Genomic DNA, 15,967 nt, shown 5'->3' with positions numbered 1-15,967 from the left:
CAAAAGTCAAATTTTGAGAAAAGGCCGATACATTTTGTGGATAGTATTACACCCCAAAGACAGTATATTATCCTGTATTGAAAAATCCAGGAATTCCAAGACATCTAAACAAGGAATAAGGTAAGTAGATATGATGCTCATCTTGCTTTTATAACGTCAGGGGTTTGCTGGCAAAGTGGAAAAATTTTATTAATTATTATTTTTTATTTTTAAAAAATTTATTTATTACTTTACTACTAGCTGGAACAATATTGTTATGTTATAACGGAAAAAGCATAAAACAGGGTACAAAGATACAAAGATAACAGTTAATTATCCAAATTTCTGTATAATTTATTTCATTAGATGCATTTAATTATAACTACAGAACTATTTAGACCTATTAAGAGCTAGAATATAAAACTAAGTTTTCTTAGGTAAAAATAACATTTTTTACAATATGTTTAGTTTTTTAAGTTATATTAATTACTTCAAGTATTTTCAAAACATACTGACAGCTAGATATGGAAAACTAATGCCTATTAAACAAAAAAAAGAAAAAAAGAAAGAACAATGTAATTTCTCTGTAGACCTTGAAACTATCGCCAGCAAGGACAGGACTCCATAACCTTCCGATTTCAGGAGAGAATATCCCTGTAATTAAAATGGAACAGAGCTTGGGGAGTCAAGAAATTGCAGAAGAACAAAAAACATCAGGCTAAAAACAGTAAATCAAGAGCTGACTCCAGGGAGGAAGGGGTAGATCAAGTGGGGCTGGAAAATGGCACTAAAACTCATAAGAGTTGGGCAGAGATGTGCGAACAGGAAAGCACAGTTAACGCAGCAGGAGAACTGAGAGGAGCACCCAGCAGAAAATGTAACCTTTGTATTCCTTGGTTCTGCTAGACTGTCTGGAGAATCAGAACCAACAAGTACTGCCTTACTTATTTTTTTTTAATTCATGTTCCTAATGTATTCAGATTTTTGGAAATTCTAGGAAAATCTTTTTTCTATTTTAAATTTAACATTCATGCATACCCACTAACAACATGTTTCCAAAAAGCCTACATGGCTCAACTCTAAAGGCACTTGAGACATTCCACTTTCATCCAGAGGGGGACTGTAACCAGATCTCACACAAAAACATTTTACAGTAGGCTTGTTCTGGATTTCATTTGTTAAATTCTGCTATTTGTTATCTTTCTGGCTTATTTCCTATGAAGAAAGATTACTTTAAAGGGTCTCAACTACATATGTTAAGTGAGGACTTTGGTCAGGATAGAGGGAGTTTTCATGCCTATGTAAGGTCAGAAAAGGTCATTTGTGGTTGAGCATGTCAGATATATTGTGGGAAAAGGTCCAGCTCCAACTCAGGGAATTTGACATACATACATTTTTAGGTTTAATCTGTGCTGTAAGATGCAGATCATATGAGTTCCACCTGAGCTGAGATGAAGACTCAGTCAATCTCTGACAAATGTCTGCTCTCCAGAATGATGTACAGGGGTGCCTACAGTCAACTCATATCTCCATTTTGGATGACAGTGTTTCCTAAGCCCTGAGATAGTCATGCAAATGCATTACCTTTCTCATACTAACACACTTCTTAATCTGGGATGGGAGATGGTTGACAACACATGTAACTGTCTCTGTTCCGTCATGCACATATAGACCTTCCCTCAAGACACTTGGACAATGATGAATTCCATCTAGCCCAGTGCTCAGTCATATGCATGGTAAAATATCTTTCTTTTCCAGAAACAGAGTGCCAGAAAACTCACTCAGCTAAAAGCTAAGGGACCAAAGTGCTACATACTCCTGCAGCCTGCAGGAGCTGAAATTCATAGCTCTCACTTTTCCAGGAAAGACCCTTCATCCCTGGAATATTGATTAGGCTTAGGACTCGTTCACCTTTCATCTTACCTGAAAAGGTGAGGGCAGTGTCAGAAAATAAAAGATGGGCTGAGTAAGTCAATATGCAGCTTCAGCTTATGCAGTCTCAGCTCAGGTACCCAAATTACAGGAACAGTAATACTCCAAGTGCCATTGTCCCATGTAGGCCAACATCCAGCTTTAAGAATTCTTCACTCTTTGAGTTCATATCTCTTTATTGACTAGGTAGATATGGAGTTAGATAACTAGTTTATATGTCTTAAACTATCCTTGCTAGGTCTGTGTTCATTCAGGTGCTGTGTGTCCAACATGGGTTGTCTGATCCTGACTACAACTGCAGCCTGCTACAGTTTCAGCCCACTGCAGCAGCAGGAGAATGCTAGTAAGCATTGCAGACACTGTAAAAAACCACAGCATATCAAATAGAAATATGAAAAATTATAAAACACACCTGATGGTTGTAAAAGGGAGGATTAAAGTTATTCAGTGATTATAGTTGTTGCTAGTTTGTTCCCAAAATAGTAGTCTACTACTTCATCCTCATATGAATCCTTTTCATAAACCATTAGAAAAGGGTTACCATGTATGTGGAATAATAATGCTATACAGAATGGCAGAAATCTCTTTCTTAGCAAGAGAAGACATAAAGTCAATATCTTTCAAGACCACCAAAGACCTTAGCTCTCTTCAGGTCTATTTGCTACTGGTAAATGCAAAATAAGAACTAATTGCATTAGTAAAGAAAATGTTGATAAAATTCATTTAAGGAGTTGCATCTCCTCCTACAACACCTGCAGTTAGCCATTTGACTTAATCTACTTCTTCATAATGCATCATAAAGCAGTAAGCACGGTAGGAAGAGCTTCAGTGGCAGCCATAGTCATTGTTTGCTCTTGGCAGGACCCTGTTCAGTACCCAATGTCACAATCTAGCTATAGAAGTTCCTATTAAATAAAGTTGTGTTCAGAGCTTTATGAACTGAATAGCAGTGAACCTAAATTATATTTTAATTAATCACTAAAATCAATGAAATATGTTCTCTCCAACAAGTGAGAGTTCTACCCATCATTTCTTCTCTCTGGTATATTACAGATATGAATGTAGAAGTAAGTGAAACTACACCTCACTGGAATGAGGATAAGTAGTTTTATTCCCAGTAAAATTTGAGAGAATTGTGTAGGATGGCCAGATTGATGATATTTACAAAGCCCTATCCTATGCTGTCACAGACAATCTTAAAGGATTGAGAAGAAAGAATATGTTCCTTTGCACCGTTCATCTATCAAATCGGTATGTACCAATTTATCTCTTTTTCTGTCACAATAAATTAAGCAACAATAGCAAATTTCTGCTGGCAAGTGACATGGTCAGAAGACTGGCACTAGCCTACACATGGCTGCAATCTGGATCTCCCTCTCTCCTCAAATGTGAAACTTTCTTATAAAAATGTTCTGCGACTATGGAAATGTATCTGCATTCTACCCTCTCCTGAGCCCTATTAAGGTAACTGATAGACTTTAGATTACAGTGACTTGAAAAAAATTACTTTTTTAGTATAAAAAAGAGAAGACATCCAGAGAATAGAAAAGAACAAAAACCTACCTTTTCAGTAAAAACAGAAGGCAACAGAAGCTTTGGAACAAGTGCTTGCCAATAGAAGGATTTCATGCTCTTGTTAATTAAAGGAACAAAGAAAAAACAGTGCAGCAGGCTGTATCCTACATAACAGCTTCTACTAATAAAAAGTAATAGACAATTTCCTGCATTCAATTCTTTTGAATACTATTATACAAGGTAATAGAGTTTTGGAAATGGAAGTCCTAGCAGCCTGTCAGAAAGAGCTTTCTTCCACTTTTTTTTATTAAATGACTAAGTGCAGCAGTCTGTGTCCTATCTCTCCCTCTTGCATCTATTGGATTGTATTATTTTACATTTTGATTGAAATGATGTCACCAGCAGATAAAAGCCTGGCCCAGGCATTGTAATTGAATCAGCCTGAGTTGTTTATTCTAGTGATCTACAGCAATGCTTTCCTTGTCCTAACACAGAATACATAAAAGATCCCCTCTTGTTTAACATGCTACTGATTAGATCTATTTTTTTTAGAAGAAGGAGGAATCAAATTGGGGGGTCGAGAGAGTAAGAACTGGAGTTTAGGGGGAAAATTGGAAAAAACAGAGGAGAAGAGACACCATCTGCAAAACTTTCCATGTGTGACTGAAAGTTTAAACAAATAAATTTCACATGACATCAGTACCAGATGCAAACAGATTTGATTGACAACATTTAAATAACAGTTAATGGGAACATCTACGATTTTTGGAAGGTTTTCATGCTTAGGTCCTAAATCAGACACGTTCAAATTTTTATTTTAAAATAATATTAATCTTGAAAGAAGAAATATTTTAAATTACTGGGGGGGTTACTGCTATAAAAATACAGTGTGTTGGATATTAAATTATTGTTATTAACATGTTCTGTTTTCAGTTAAAGCATTTTACATTTAAAAAAGAGTTAACCTTCCATTTCACAAGCTGTTTCAAAAGTTGCTTTCTTCGGTAATTATTTTAAGAGAAAGTATGTCTTTTTATGCTAAGTGCTGTTTCTTTGTTTTTTGTAGGTACACCCCCCCACATGCCCACATGTCCCTGCCCCCTCTCTGCCCCTTCCCCCCCTCCCCCCCCACCAAAAGCCTCAGTCAAATAAAGGAAAAATTGCACTATTTTATATATATCATGTGGACACCTTCACACAAAACTTCTTTAACTGCATTTTTGGTGGTGGTAGCGGTGGTGTTGGGTTTTCTGGTTTGGGTTTGGCTTTGGGGCTTTTACTTCTGGGTCTTTCCTTAAAATAAAGTACAATCATACAAGGTTTAGTAGTAATGCCAAGACGAAAATAAGCCAAGCCTATCAGGCAATTTCCAGAACTGTTTTCTAATTTAAACCTATGTTTTCAATTGTTTGCCTCAAGTCTGAAGCTGGAAGTTTATTTAATTTGCTATCTGGAGGAGGAGGAAATAAAGATGTAATCTGAGAAAGTATTTAAGGGATAAATAGATTTTTTGAATACAAATAAAGAACTACTTTATTAACAACTACAATTAATAAAATAGTCATGGAAATGGCTATTAAAGATATTCGTGAAAAATTTAATTTTGGAAACTTTTTACAATCCCATTTTTTAATATAGGCAACAACTGTAACAAGACTATTTTCCATAAGTGAATATTTAAGTCAGAAAAAAATTTTTTAAAAAATAAAATAAAAATCCATCTACAATTTCTATATATATCTTAATTTACTGTTATTTCCTATTTGCTACAATATATAAATAAAAAATACATTTCCTATATCATTTGCAGCCTGTTTAGCACTCCTAATAACCGAATTACAGAATTCACTTCCTAATAATTGCTGATACCTAACTAAAAGACCTTAGAGACCTTCATTTTTTTGTAAATCATTTATTGTCCTCATGGTATCATTATCTGAAAGCATTTTTAAAATGTACTTATTAATATTTCTAGTCAGTAATGAACTCGGAGTTAGGAAGGCACAAGATGCACTATCTACATTAATAAATGTGTTTGTTTGGAGTGTATTGTAATGAGTGTATTTCGACTGAAGTTAACCCTTTAATTCACATTGATCAGATCAAGTTGGGTAATAGTCTTCACAGTTATCTTGGTTTTCAAAACTGCTACTCACTATGAAAGTACTCATTTCATAAAACCAAAACTGAAATAAAGAAGAAATTCATTCAGATCTATCATTAATGATTTTGAAACAAACTCATTGCTTCATTTATATACAAATGTGCATCACAGTTGACTTTTTAACATAGAGACAAACTGTTCTGTGACCACGTAGAGAGACCCAGACTCACCAAAGCGCCGATCCATATTCAGACCCCAGAGCTGGTTAAATATAATTTGCATCACAGAGGTTACACATTTGGTGTCTGGGAAAAAAAAAAAGAAAAGATAGGCAATGTTTATTTAGCCTCCCTTCAATACTCTCCAGCAGCTGCCTCAGGGAATAGCACTCAGAGGAACATCCCAATATGCCATGCTTTTTCTCACCATCACATTACTTTCTTGTTAAAGCATAAATGGTTGGTACAGGCAAATTGATTTCAACAAAGGAAAACCATTGTGAACATGAGCTCCAGCATTCAATCCCCTTAAACATGAACAGACATTTATTTATAATTCAGAGATGCAGAATTAATTTTTTAATAGTAATTTTCATGATTTTTGGAGTTTCCACTGTGAATTCCTCTGATGTCTGGAGGTCCGGCAAACATCCTACTACCATCAATGGGATTCCCTATTTTAATGGGAGTTGGTTCAGACACTGTCAGCAGAAAGGTGTGAAGAAAAAGAAAAGCCTATAACTTCCATTTATTGTTTGTAGTCATTTCCTTTTATTATTTGTAGACAGTCTCTTATGAGAGTCTTTCCTTGTGAGATTTGCAGCCACAAGCACATTTGATAAATCAGTTTAGGACTTGTGCAAGCTTATCAAAATCAAACTAAACTTTCAAACCTATTAAAGCTTGCAAAAAGAAATGTAAGGTGGCAAAACTTAATGCCAAGAAGTGAAAAGAGTGACCACAAAACAGAGAGCCAAACAGTAGTGCATGTGTCACAAGTGCAGAAAAACATGAGAGAGATGATGCATGGCTGTTTGCTTCATTTAAATAATTTCATATTAAAAGACACTCAAATCCCACTACTAATGATGTTTAAGCTGGAAGATAGACCCTATACCCTTCCTTCCTCCAGTGCTCTATGCATGTGGAAGTCATCTGTATTATCAACAAGATCACATAAGACAGTAATTTGTTGGGGTTTATGGGTGGGAATGGCAAAACTGAAGTTCAGAACATAGATTTCACATTAAATCGTGTGCTTTTAAATCCTGAAAAAAACTATATTTTTTTTCCTGTCTTTAGCTCATTCAGGAACCTGCAAATAGTGCTCAGCTAGTATTGGTAGAAACATTACTAATATTTCAGGTCTGTCTTTAATCACAAAACTAGGCTTCAATACAAAATAAAAAGAGCAGCAAGATGCTGGAATTTCAAATACATCCTGTCTCTGACCAAGATATGGAATACAGGAAGAAATAGGGTGTTGATGATAAGAAGTGGCAGTTTCTTCGATCAATTGTCTTGTTTTGGATATAAACAATATCTCACAAACTAAATCAAACTCTTGCTAAAGCAACTCGAGTAAGAGACCAGATTTTCAAAAATGCTGTGACCCAGCAGAGTGCCCTGACGTCAATTATTTAGAAAGCTAATTGAGAAATCCAATATGCTATCATGCTTTTGAAAATTCTGATCCAGACAATGTAAATAACCACCAAGATAGCCAAATACACGAGTCCTCCTGCTTTTTCTCAAAAAAAATCTGATACCAATACTTCAGCTGTGATTTGTCTTTTCTTTTAAAAAATAATTAATTGTAGCAGCTATGCAGCTCCTTCATAAAAGCAAAACAAAACAAAAAAACTGTGTTACATTCTTACTATTAAGGAACAGTAAGAAAAAAAAATAAAAATAAAGATGTTACTGTCCGTCTTTAAAGCGTTATTATACACTAAAACAAAGGTAGAGACATGGATAATTCTTTGGGTATATATATGCATATATATGCACACATGAACATACACATCAGAAAAGCATAGGGTACAATTTCCTTCTATATTATTTATGAAAAGACCTAAAACCTGATTAATCGCATCGTACGAAATGTGATTCTTTCATAAAATATACTGCAGTTGAGAGAAAATGTGTCTGTGTAGCATATTTTTTCATCCAAAGTGTGAATATTAAAAAAAAAGTTTACATGTCATCCTGTTCCATCTTTGCATGTACTTGCTCTTTATCTCTAAAGCAGCATACGTTCCATATGAGAGAGGGGGTTGCCATGGTATCTGCACTTTAAAAAATTGAATAGCAGATCTAAAAGAAGCATAAAATCGATTTAACAAGTTGTCATGTAAGTTACCCTGGCCATAAGGATGAGGTCTATGCACCTATTTCTACATAAAAATGTTTATTTTAAAAAAAAAACCAAACCACTAATTGTAATTTTTTTAGTCACAGAACTGAATACACTCTTTGTCAATCGGTTGGTCTCATCAACTTATGAATCAGTTGGGCATGCATGTGGATTTTCAATCACTTTTTTTCCCTTGTCTCTTAAAAAATACAAAAAAACACAGAAGCAGTAAAGAAATAACTCTAAGCAGTGATCCTAATACAGAAGATAAAATGCTGACATATAATGAGACAAAAATAAACCTAACTTAAAAATTCATTTATTAGCTTCTTACTCATTCTAAAGAAAAGATGTTTCAATAAACACCTTGAAAATGGGCATATCTCTTTTTTTAACTACTCAGAAGAGAAGGCTTCATAACTCTTATTTTGGGAATTCCTTCAGTCACAGGCACAAAATAGTCACTTACATTTCCAGTGCCCAGTCTGCAGGAGAAGTCAGAGCGCTCTTGCCTAGTTTCAGAGGAAAATTAAAGCAGCTGTGGTTTTCCTCTGTTTGTTGGTTGGTTGGTTGGGTTTTGTTTGATTTGTTTTGTTTGCTAAAGAGAGAAAAATATGAATGGAAGAGGACAGGTGGAAGATGACAGCTTGTTCCAACACTGCATCCTCTCAACTTCTCTGCAGGATAGGTTACCACCAACTCACTGAGTAAACCCCACACAGGATCATTACCTCTGACAAACACCCTCCTTGGAGCAGTACAGCCTTTGGTAAAAGGCTATGTTTCCTAGCAACTACTAAGAGCCAGTGCCTTTTAATAAATTAACCCCTTCATATGAGCATTGGTGACATCTCAAATCACAGAAGGACACTAGAGATTTTATTTTCATTTTCAATGGGTTCAACTGTCCAAACTTGCCTGATGAAATCATTCCTGAACCTGGAAATTCTTTTAAGGATTGGATTTGTTCACTGGAATACATAATCCCAGCTATGCTCAAATAGAATTATGCTGATCTCTTGTAAACCCATACAAAAATCAAAGGCCGCTTCACAGAGAGTTTCCAGAATTTTGTATGCCAAGTTTGGCTAAAGTTAGCTCCCAGAACAGAACAGTCCTAAAACACAGCCAAGGTGGATATTCAAGACAAAGTCCCCAGAGAAGCCAAAGACACTGCTCCTGGTGCAAGGTGGGTGTGCAGCCTTATTGACTTGCTCTCCACTACTCTGAATGTAAATTTCTTATTGAAATAGGAGATGAACATGAGCGGAAGTAAGAGAAGCTCTTTGGCTCAAGAATCCCAAATAGCTGGCATTATGGGGATTACAGAGCTCAGGTAAATGCCAGAACTGTCAAATAGGAGAAATATGAGTCAGTGCTAGGGAATACAGGCAGAAACTGTGCTAAAAGTAAGAAGGGGACAACCTCTCTACCTGATTATTTACTTATATCCTAGACCTCAGCCATGGCTCATTGCTTGTCTAGGTTTGCTCTCTCTCAATGAAGTACCTCTAGATTAACAAACTAGCTCCCAAATTTATATAAAGTTCACCTACCTACTGGCATGTGCAACCTGAGGAATTGGGATTCTCCTAAACACATCTCTCTATGCCATGATGCACCAGAAGAAGCATCAGAAAGCTCAAAGAGATCCAATGGTTGAACCACAGAACAACCATTAGTGCAGGCTCTATCAAAAAGGACAAATGTGCCTCTTTTTAGACACAGGCACTACCTGCACAACTCCTGTTATTTTCAGAGAGATGGAAACATTTATGTGAAGTTGGGTGAGAAGCTGAGCTAGCTTTTTTTGCTTCTTCCAATGTGCTGAGTAGCAAAGATTTATTTAGTTTTGTTAAGGCAAGCTCACGTTTTCAATACTTTGTGTGGAAAATGAGGGAAGTATAATTAACTTCCACCTATCTAGAAGATCACCATGCTTACAAAACACCTGAAGTATTCTACTGGATTTAAATCCAATGTCTTAACCAAAGAGTTCCCAGCTTCTGCCTGCAGTCTTTGGCCTAATTTATGGTACAAAAACAGTCTTGTCCAGTTATGCTCTAGCCATTAGTAAAACTCACTTGGCTTTTAATCCTAGTTCTGCCTCAGTAAGAAAAATGTCTAGTTGGCTAAGAGTTAAGATCTTTTCATGACATGAGTTCAGAAAACCAGGTTCATCTCCACCTCTCACAGTGTTCTGGAAAAGTATGTATGCAAGAGTAAAAATCCATTTCAGACAGAAGTGCCAATTGTATCAATTTTGCACACTCCCTTTTATGCCTTATGCACTTGCCCAGAGACACCAAGCTAAACTTTATGGAACAAATTTAGGGAATTCTTTTTTTTGAAAGGAAATGTAGAAATTTTACCCAAAATGGTGACTTCAAGAATACATCTAAACCAAACTCTCCCCCACAAGCATGGCAAACTCATGACAAAATTTGTAAAAGAGGCAACCCTGACTGACATGGATAAAAGGAATGCATTGTTCTAGAAAAAAATGTGCCTTTGCTATAAATGACATTTCATATTTTAATTTCCATATTATTCTGAGCTTCTTTGCATTTTTTATTACTTTGGACTCAACTGTTTATATTAATACCCTCATCTTTCTACCAGCTAAGAACAATTTATTTTGTATCTAGTAAGGCATTAAGTATTTCCAATTACTCTATTCAACACATGTTAGACATAATAGGTTTGTCAGAAAAGGACTGTCCATTTGGCTATTGTATTATGCTCCTCTTCAAGTCTCTTAGTCTTCACTGCTTCTTAATAACCTAATTAATTTTAGGTCATGTGCATTTCTCACCACCATCCTGCTTCTTCTGCAGGAATAAAACATAAGAGTACCAGTAGAACCACCATAACTAATGTCAGGATTTTCTTCTTAAGACGTTTGATAAATTGTCTAAATATATATGTGCTTTGAGTTACAGGACTCATTAAAAAATAATCCTTTTTTAAGGCTGAGAACCATAATTAGATCAGGATTCGTGTCTGTCAAGTTGCCTTTTTTATATCACTAGATTAGGAATTTAATACATAATACATAGTAGACCCCAGGCCTTCTCCAGAGCTACTTTGGGTTGGATCCACAGAGAAGGTAAGGGTAGAATGTATTTCAACTAATCTTTGAGGCCTACAAAGTAGTTATCAACATTTGAACTATACATTTGTTATTTTTTTATAGCCAGTGGATGAAAAGGCATTTCTAAGACACAGATCACCTTCTCAAAAGGTAGATGCCTCACCTGGGTGAGAGAAGGGCACCCGTGACGTTCACTGGCTGTAAAGGGATTCTAAATGACTCCCTTAGGTCTGGAAGGACAAATCTGAAGTGAGGTGGAATGAGCCACATCCCAAGGCTCAGAAGAAGTGCCTACCTGCAGATCATTCTCTGGACAGTACCTGTAACTGCTTTTGTCTTGAGACAACAGCTGTGCCTATCTTCTAAGTCTAACAGGAATCAAATATGAGATTATCTTTTACATATATTAATTGGGTTCTGCTGTGGTAAGCCTTTAAACTTACCAGATCAAGCCAACATGAAAGTCATCAACTGAAGTACTGCACAGGTCCTAATCCTGCTGCTCGTTCTAAAGAAAACATAAAATATTTCTGGAAGATAAAATTCAGTTAACTTTTTTATAATGTCTGTTTTAGAGAAACAGCATGTATACACATTAATATTTAAATACACACACACACACACACATATATATATCCATATCTATATATATCCACATATATGCGAAGTAAGTCAATAAAGGAACAAAATGGGCACAGAATCAAAAGTTAGAAATAGAAGAATTAAGCACGCAAATCTAAGTGACACTGGGAGTGTCAAAGTATTCTTTGGATGCAGATCTTCCCACCTTTAGTTGAAATCCTACCACAAAAGAATTTGATAATATTTTCATTAACTCAATATTTTAAAAGTAATTTATCCTCAAATATCCTAGTTGCAATTTGCAATAGGCTTTGGCATTTTGCCCTCCCTACTTCCCTACAGTTTTGATTTTGCGCTGCTGGGTTTATTTCTCACTCTCCCATCTCAATATTGTGACTTCTGTCTTACTCTGTGTCCTTTTCCTGGCAGGCTGGACAAACAGAAATAACAAGAAAATTTTGAGAGCAGAAAAGAACAATTAAAAATATGTATCACAAGCAATTCCTTTAAACTTGTTCTTGTGAAAATGCTGATTATGCATAACAAGCTCTTTGTGTAGAAGTATAAGGTCTCATGAATGTCTCCTACACTGGAAAGGAACAAAAGATTACTGAGCTGCTAAAATACCACTGTGAACCTGCTGTTTTGTTCTGAGAGCTTACATCCTAATTATAGCATTTTTCTTTTTTTCTTATTTAAGAGTCTTTTTTATCGCAGTGCAGACTGGACATAAACATTCCTTTGGATTCTGTGTGTAAATAATGAAAACATAAAAACTATGGATTTTTCCCCTATCAAGCAGGTTAATAGTTTAATTGTATATGGTTATTCTTACATTAAAAGCTGCATACCTGGCAAGCTTTATCGGGTAACAGGGACTTTTAAATGTGCCAATGTTTCTACAGAAGTAACGCGGGTCAATTGCAAAAGGGATAACCATAATGATTAAATCATTAAAATTTTGTCTATGCTTCACAGAGCATAGAGAAAATTAACTTCCCACCAACCTCATTTTTCTGCTGAACATGAAATAATGATTTTCTGCCAGTATAATTACAAAGCTAACATCTGATAGAGTCAGCATCCAGGGGGGATTATCACATGCATGAGTATTAGACCTCATTACCAGCTTGACTGCAAAATTATTACATCTTGTAATTGGATGGTGAGATTTATATACAGATTGGCTGGGTTCTCTGTAAGATTGTAATTACAAGCTTCGTTGGTTCGCTACTTATCACACGGTGCAGGAGGAGGCAAAAACAAGCAGAGGAAAGACCATTTCATTAAGCCATAACCCTATCAAGGGAGGAGCACTGTAACATCCCTGTATTTATTAGGCCAAACAGAGCTGTTTGCAGAAGGGGAGGCCATTTATTACCGCCTGACAAATGGGATTTCATTTATTTAACCTCGGTGATCTATTTCAGTAAAATGTACAAACGAGCCATCCATTTTATGATTCCGGAGTCAACGCCTCAATTATCTAAAGGCTAACTGACTGTTAAAGCACCCATCTGCTAGGATGAATTCATTGATTTAATTTGCTTCATGTTACTGAATGATTCTTAGCAGACAGGGAGGGGATGGAAGGGAAAGGGAAGAAGGGAAGGAAGGAAGGGGGCGGCTGGTGGTTTAGGAGAATGCATCAGAGTGATTCAGCACGCCGGTGTCTGTCTGCGTGTCTGCGCGCGCGCGCCACTGGTTTTTTTTCTTAATCCTTCAGCACAATAGAAGAAGGAGATCAATAGCAGCTTAAATTTTATGAGACAAGGAGTTAAGTTGTTCAGCTCGAGCCAAAACACCTTTGTTCTACCATAACAAGTAATCTCTGTGGCGGAATTAATATTGACAAGCTGGCTTCTTTGTAGCTAATTTTGTGGGTGCCTGAGCCAATCGGGAGCCTTGCAGTAATAGAGTTGTTATTAGAGTTCATTATAAAAGCTGTGGATCAATGGCTACACTGGGAGGGAGAGGACATGCTGCAGCAGAATGCATATGTATGCTCAAGGAAATGAAATCCTTTTAATGTCCTTGTAATAATTTATTCTATAGTTCTCTTTGGCATGAAAAAAAAAAGGCTTTCAGAAACAAAATTAAAAATGTTCCCTTGTGAGGCTTTTAATTTTATCATAACACTGAAACTGATAGGAGGAAAAGCAGGATTTCAGGGGCGGGGAAATTCAGAGAGACCTCCTTACCTAGCTCTGAGTTTTATTAGAAGTGGATTTTGTCTGGAAAGTACCACCACTCCCATTTTATCCGAATCACGCAGGCTGGTTTGTTGAAAGCTTATGCTGCTATGAGCGTAGCATTGATGTCTTTTAAAACACCCCTTTTTGTCTTCCTCCCTAAACCCTCTGTCTCATTAAATCTGATTTTGACTTTTTTTCCTTTGATGAGGTGTCATTTTGTAGAAAACATCTTTACGCTCAAGGAGAAGAAGTCACAAATAGCTTGCTAAAGGTTTTTCCCGTGTTTCTGGGAAGCAATGACCTGTATGCTGTGAGTTAGCACTTTCAGCAAGCTGACAACGAGTTCACAGAACACAGCTCTTTGTAAAAGGTTGCCTCTTTCAGCTGTAAAAGGGCCCTCCTTGATGTAAGTGTTCCCAGAGTAATAATCCATTTCTCTTGTGGCAGGCACCAGCTCATGCTATAATCTTTCCCACCAGCTCCAAATCAGTACAAGAAAGCTGTTTACTGGACAATTTTCCCTACATCTCAATGTCAAATGATACTGCATTAAAATGTGAGAATATCACACTCTAAGAAAGGCAGGAGGATCAAAGGGAGCCCTCACAGTGAGTGAGTTGAAACAAATTAGCATCTTTTGGTCATGGTTTCCTAGATATAAAAATATGGCATTTCAGGGCCATAAGTTGTTTGCTTTTCTTCCTCTCCTTTATTTCACTATAAAAAAAAAATAGCCATTTATTTTTTCCATCTCCCTATGCTTGTCTCTGCCAAAAAAATTGAATCACTTTCAATTGATGCAATTAGACGGGGTAAGTCCCTTGTGTAGACACTGTTGTTTCAATTCCAGCAGATATCATTAAGTCAATATAAGAGACTCTTCCACAAAAATAAGGCCATCAAGCATGAGCACAGTTCAGTCTGTTAGGGTTTTTTTTTTTTCCAATTACCACATTTTTCTCAAGAATTGACAAAAAAACAATCATTTCAATTTTCTCATTTCTTTTTTTTTTTTTTTCTCCAGACATCTGTCTTAAAACTTAGATTCCTGCTATTTGGTACAGTAACAGAAAATATTCTGTGAGAGAAAACCAGTGAATTAAAGAAACCTTGCCATCACAGTTTCCACCCTCTTTATCTTCTATTTTCTCTTCCCAGCTAAAAGAAAGTAGAGGCAGAGTGTCTGGAAGCAGTAAGAGGAGGCATTGAGAATGAGCAAAAAATTCAAAATACAGGCAATGTACAAAGGCAAAAATCTTAGGGAGAACAATTTTTTGTTAATTAGAAAGTTTTGAATTTGGCAATTTCTTTCTTTTCCTGTAACACAAACCCCACGCAGCACTACAGGCTGGGGGCTGACAGCTGGAAAGCAGCTCTGCAGAGAAGGGCCTGGGGGCTCTGGTGAACAACAAGCTCTCCATGAGCCAGGAGTGTACCCGGGGGGACAAGAATGGTATGTGGGGGGCATCAAGAAGAGCAATGCCATCAGGTTAAGGGACGTGATCCTGCTCCTCTACACAGCCCTAGTGAGGTCACATCTGGAGTGCTGTGTCCAGTTCTGAAGGGCAACAAATTTGGCTAGGGGACTGGAGCATCTCTATTACAGGGAAAGGCTGAGGAAGCTGGACCTGTTCACAGCCTCACAAAGAGCAGACTGAGAGGGAACCTCATCAACATAGAAGTAGCTGAAGGACGAGGATGGAGGATGGAGCCAGGCTCTTCTTGGTGGTGCCCAACAATAGGACAAGAGGCAATGGGTAGAAACTGAGGCACAGGAAGTTCCAACTGAATATAAGGAAGAACTTCTTTACTGTGCTGGTGACTCTGAACTGGAATAGATGCCATCCCGCTTGAACAGGGAGGTTGGACCAGATGACCCTCTGTGGTCCCTTCCAACCTTACCTGTTCTGTGCCTCTGTGATAATAAGCTTAAATCTCAGAATTTTACCTGAATATACCTTGATTGGAATTTCACTTTGAAAAAGGCTGAAAGAGGAAGTGTGACATACTCCCTTTTTCCCCTGTTTAAGTAAATAATTTTTCCAGTCACCCTCTGTTAGTTCCTTTTCTCTTCATGACAGCTTATTTCTGATAGTGAAAGAATGTCAAAAGAAACCTATCTTTAATTTTTATGACTTGTCATGCTGTTCTCTGACATTCACATCCTTCCCAGGATCCTTCTGAGGGATCCTTCTGAACGTCAGTCTCATT

The 15,967-nt window shown here is 36.8% G+C and overlaps 1 long non-coding RNA gene across 1 annotated transcript; it reads left to right on the top strand.

Moving 5' to 3' along the window:
* The first annotated feature begins 5,750 nt into the window (after nt 1–5,750).
* LOC116448773 lies at nt 5,751–11,503 on the top strand. The gene is made up of 3 exons (XR_004242111.1): nt 5,751–5,833; nt 9,217–9,221; nt 11,426–11,503. It is a non-coding gene; the product is annotated as an uncharacterized LOC116448773 (long non-coding RNA).
* Nucleotides 11,504–15,967: the final 4,464 nt, after the last annotated feature.

The sequence above is a fragment of the Corvus moneduloides genome, chromosome 1 (genome assembly GCF_009650955.1).
Source record: "Corvus moneduloides isolate bCorMon1 chromosome 1, bCorMon1.pri, whole genome shotgun sequence".
NCBI classification, from domain to species: Eukaryota; Metazoa; Chordata; class Aves; order Passeriformes; family Corvidae; genus Corvus; species Corvus moneduloides.
This window is presented reverse-complemented; position numbering and strand designations above follow the sequence as displayed.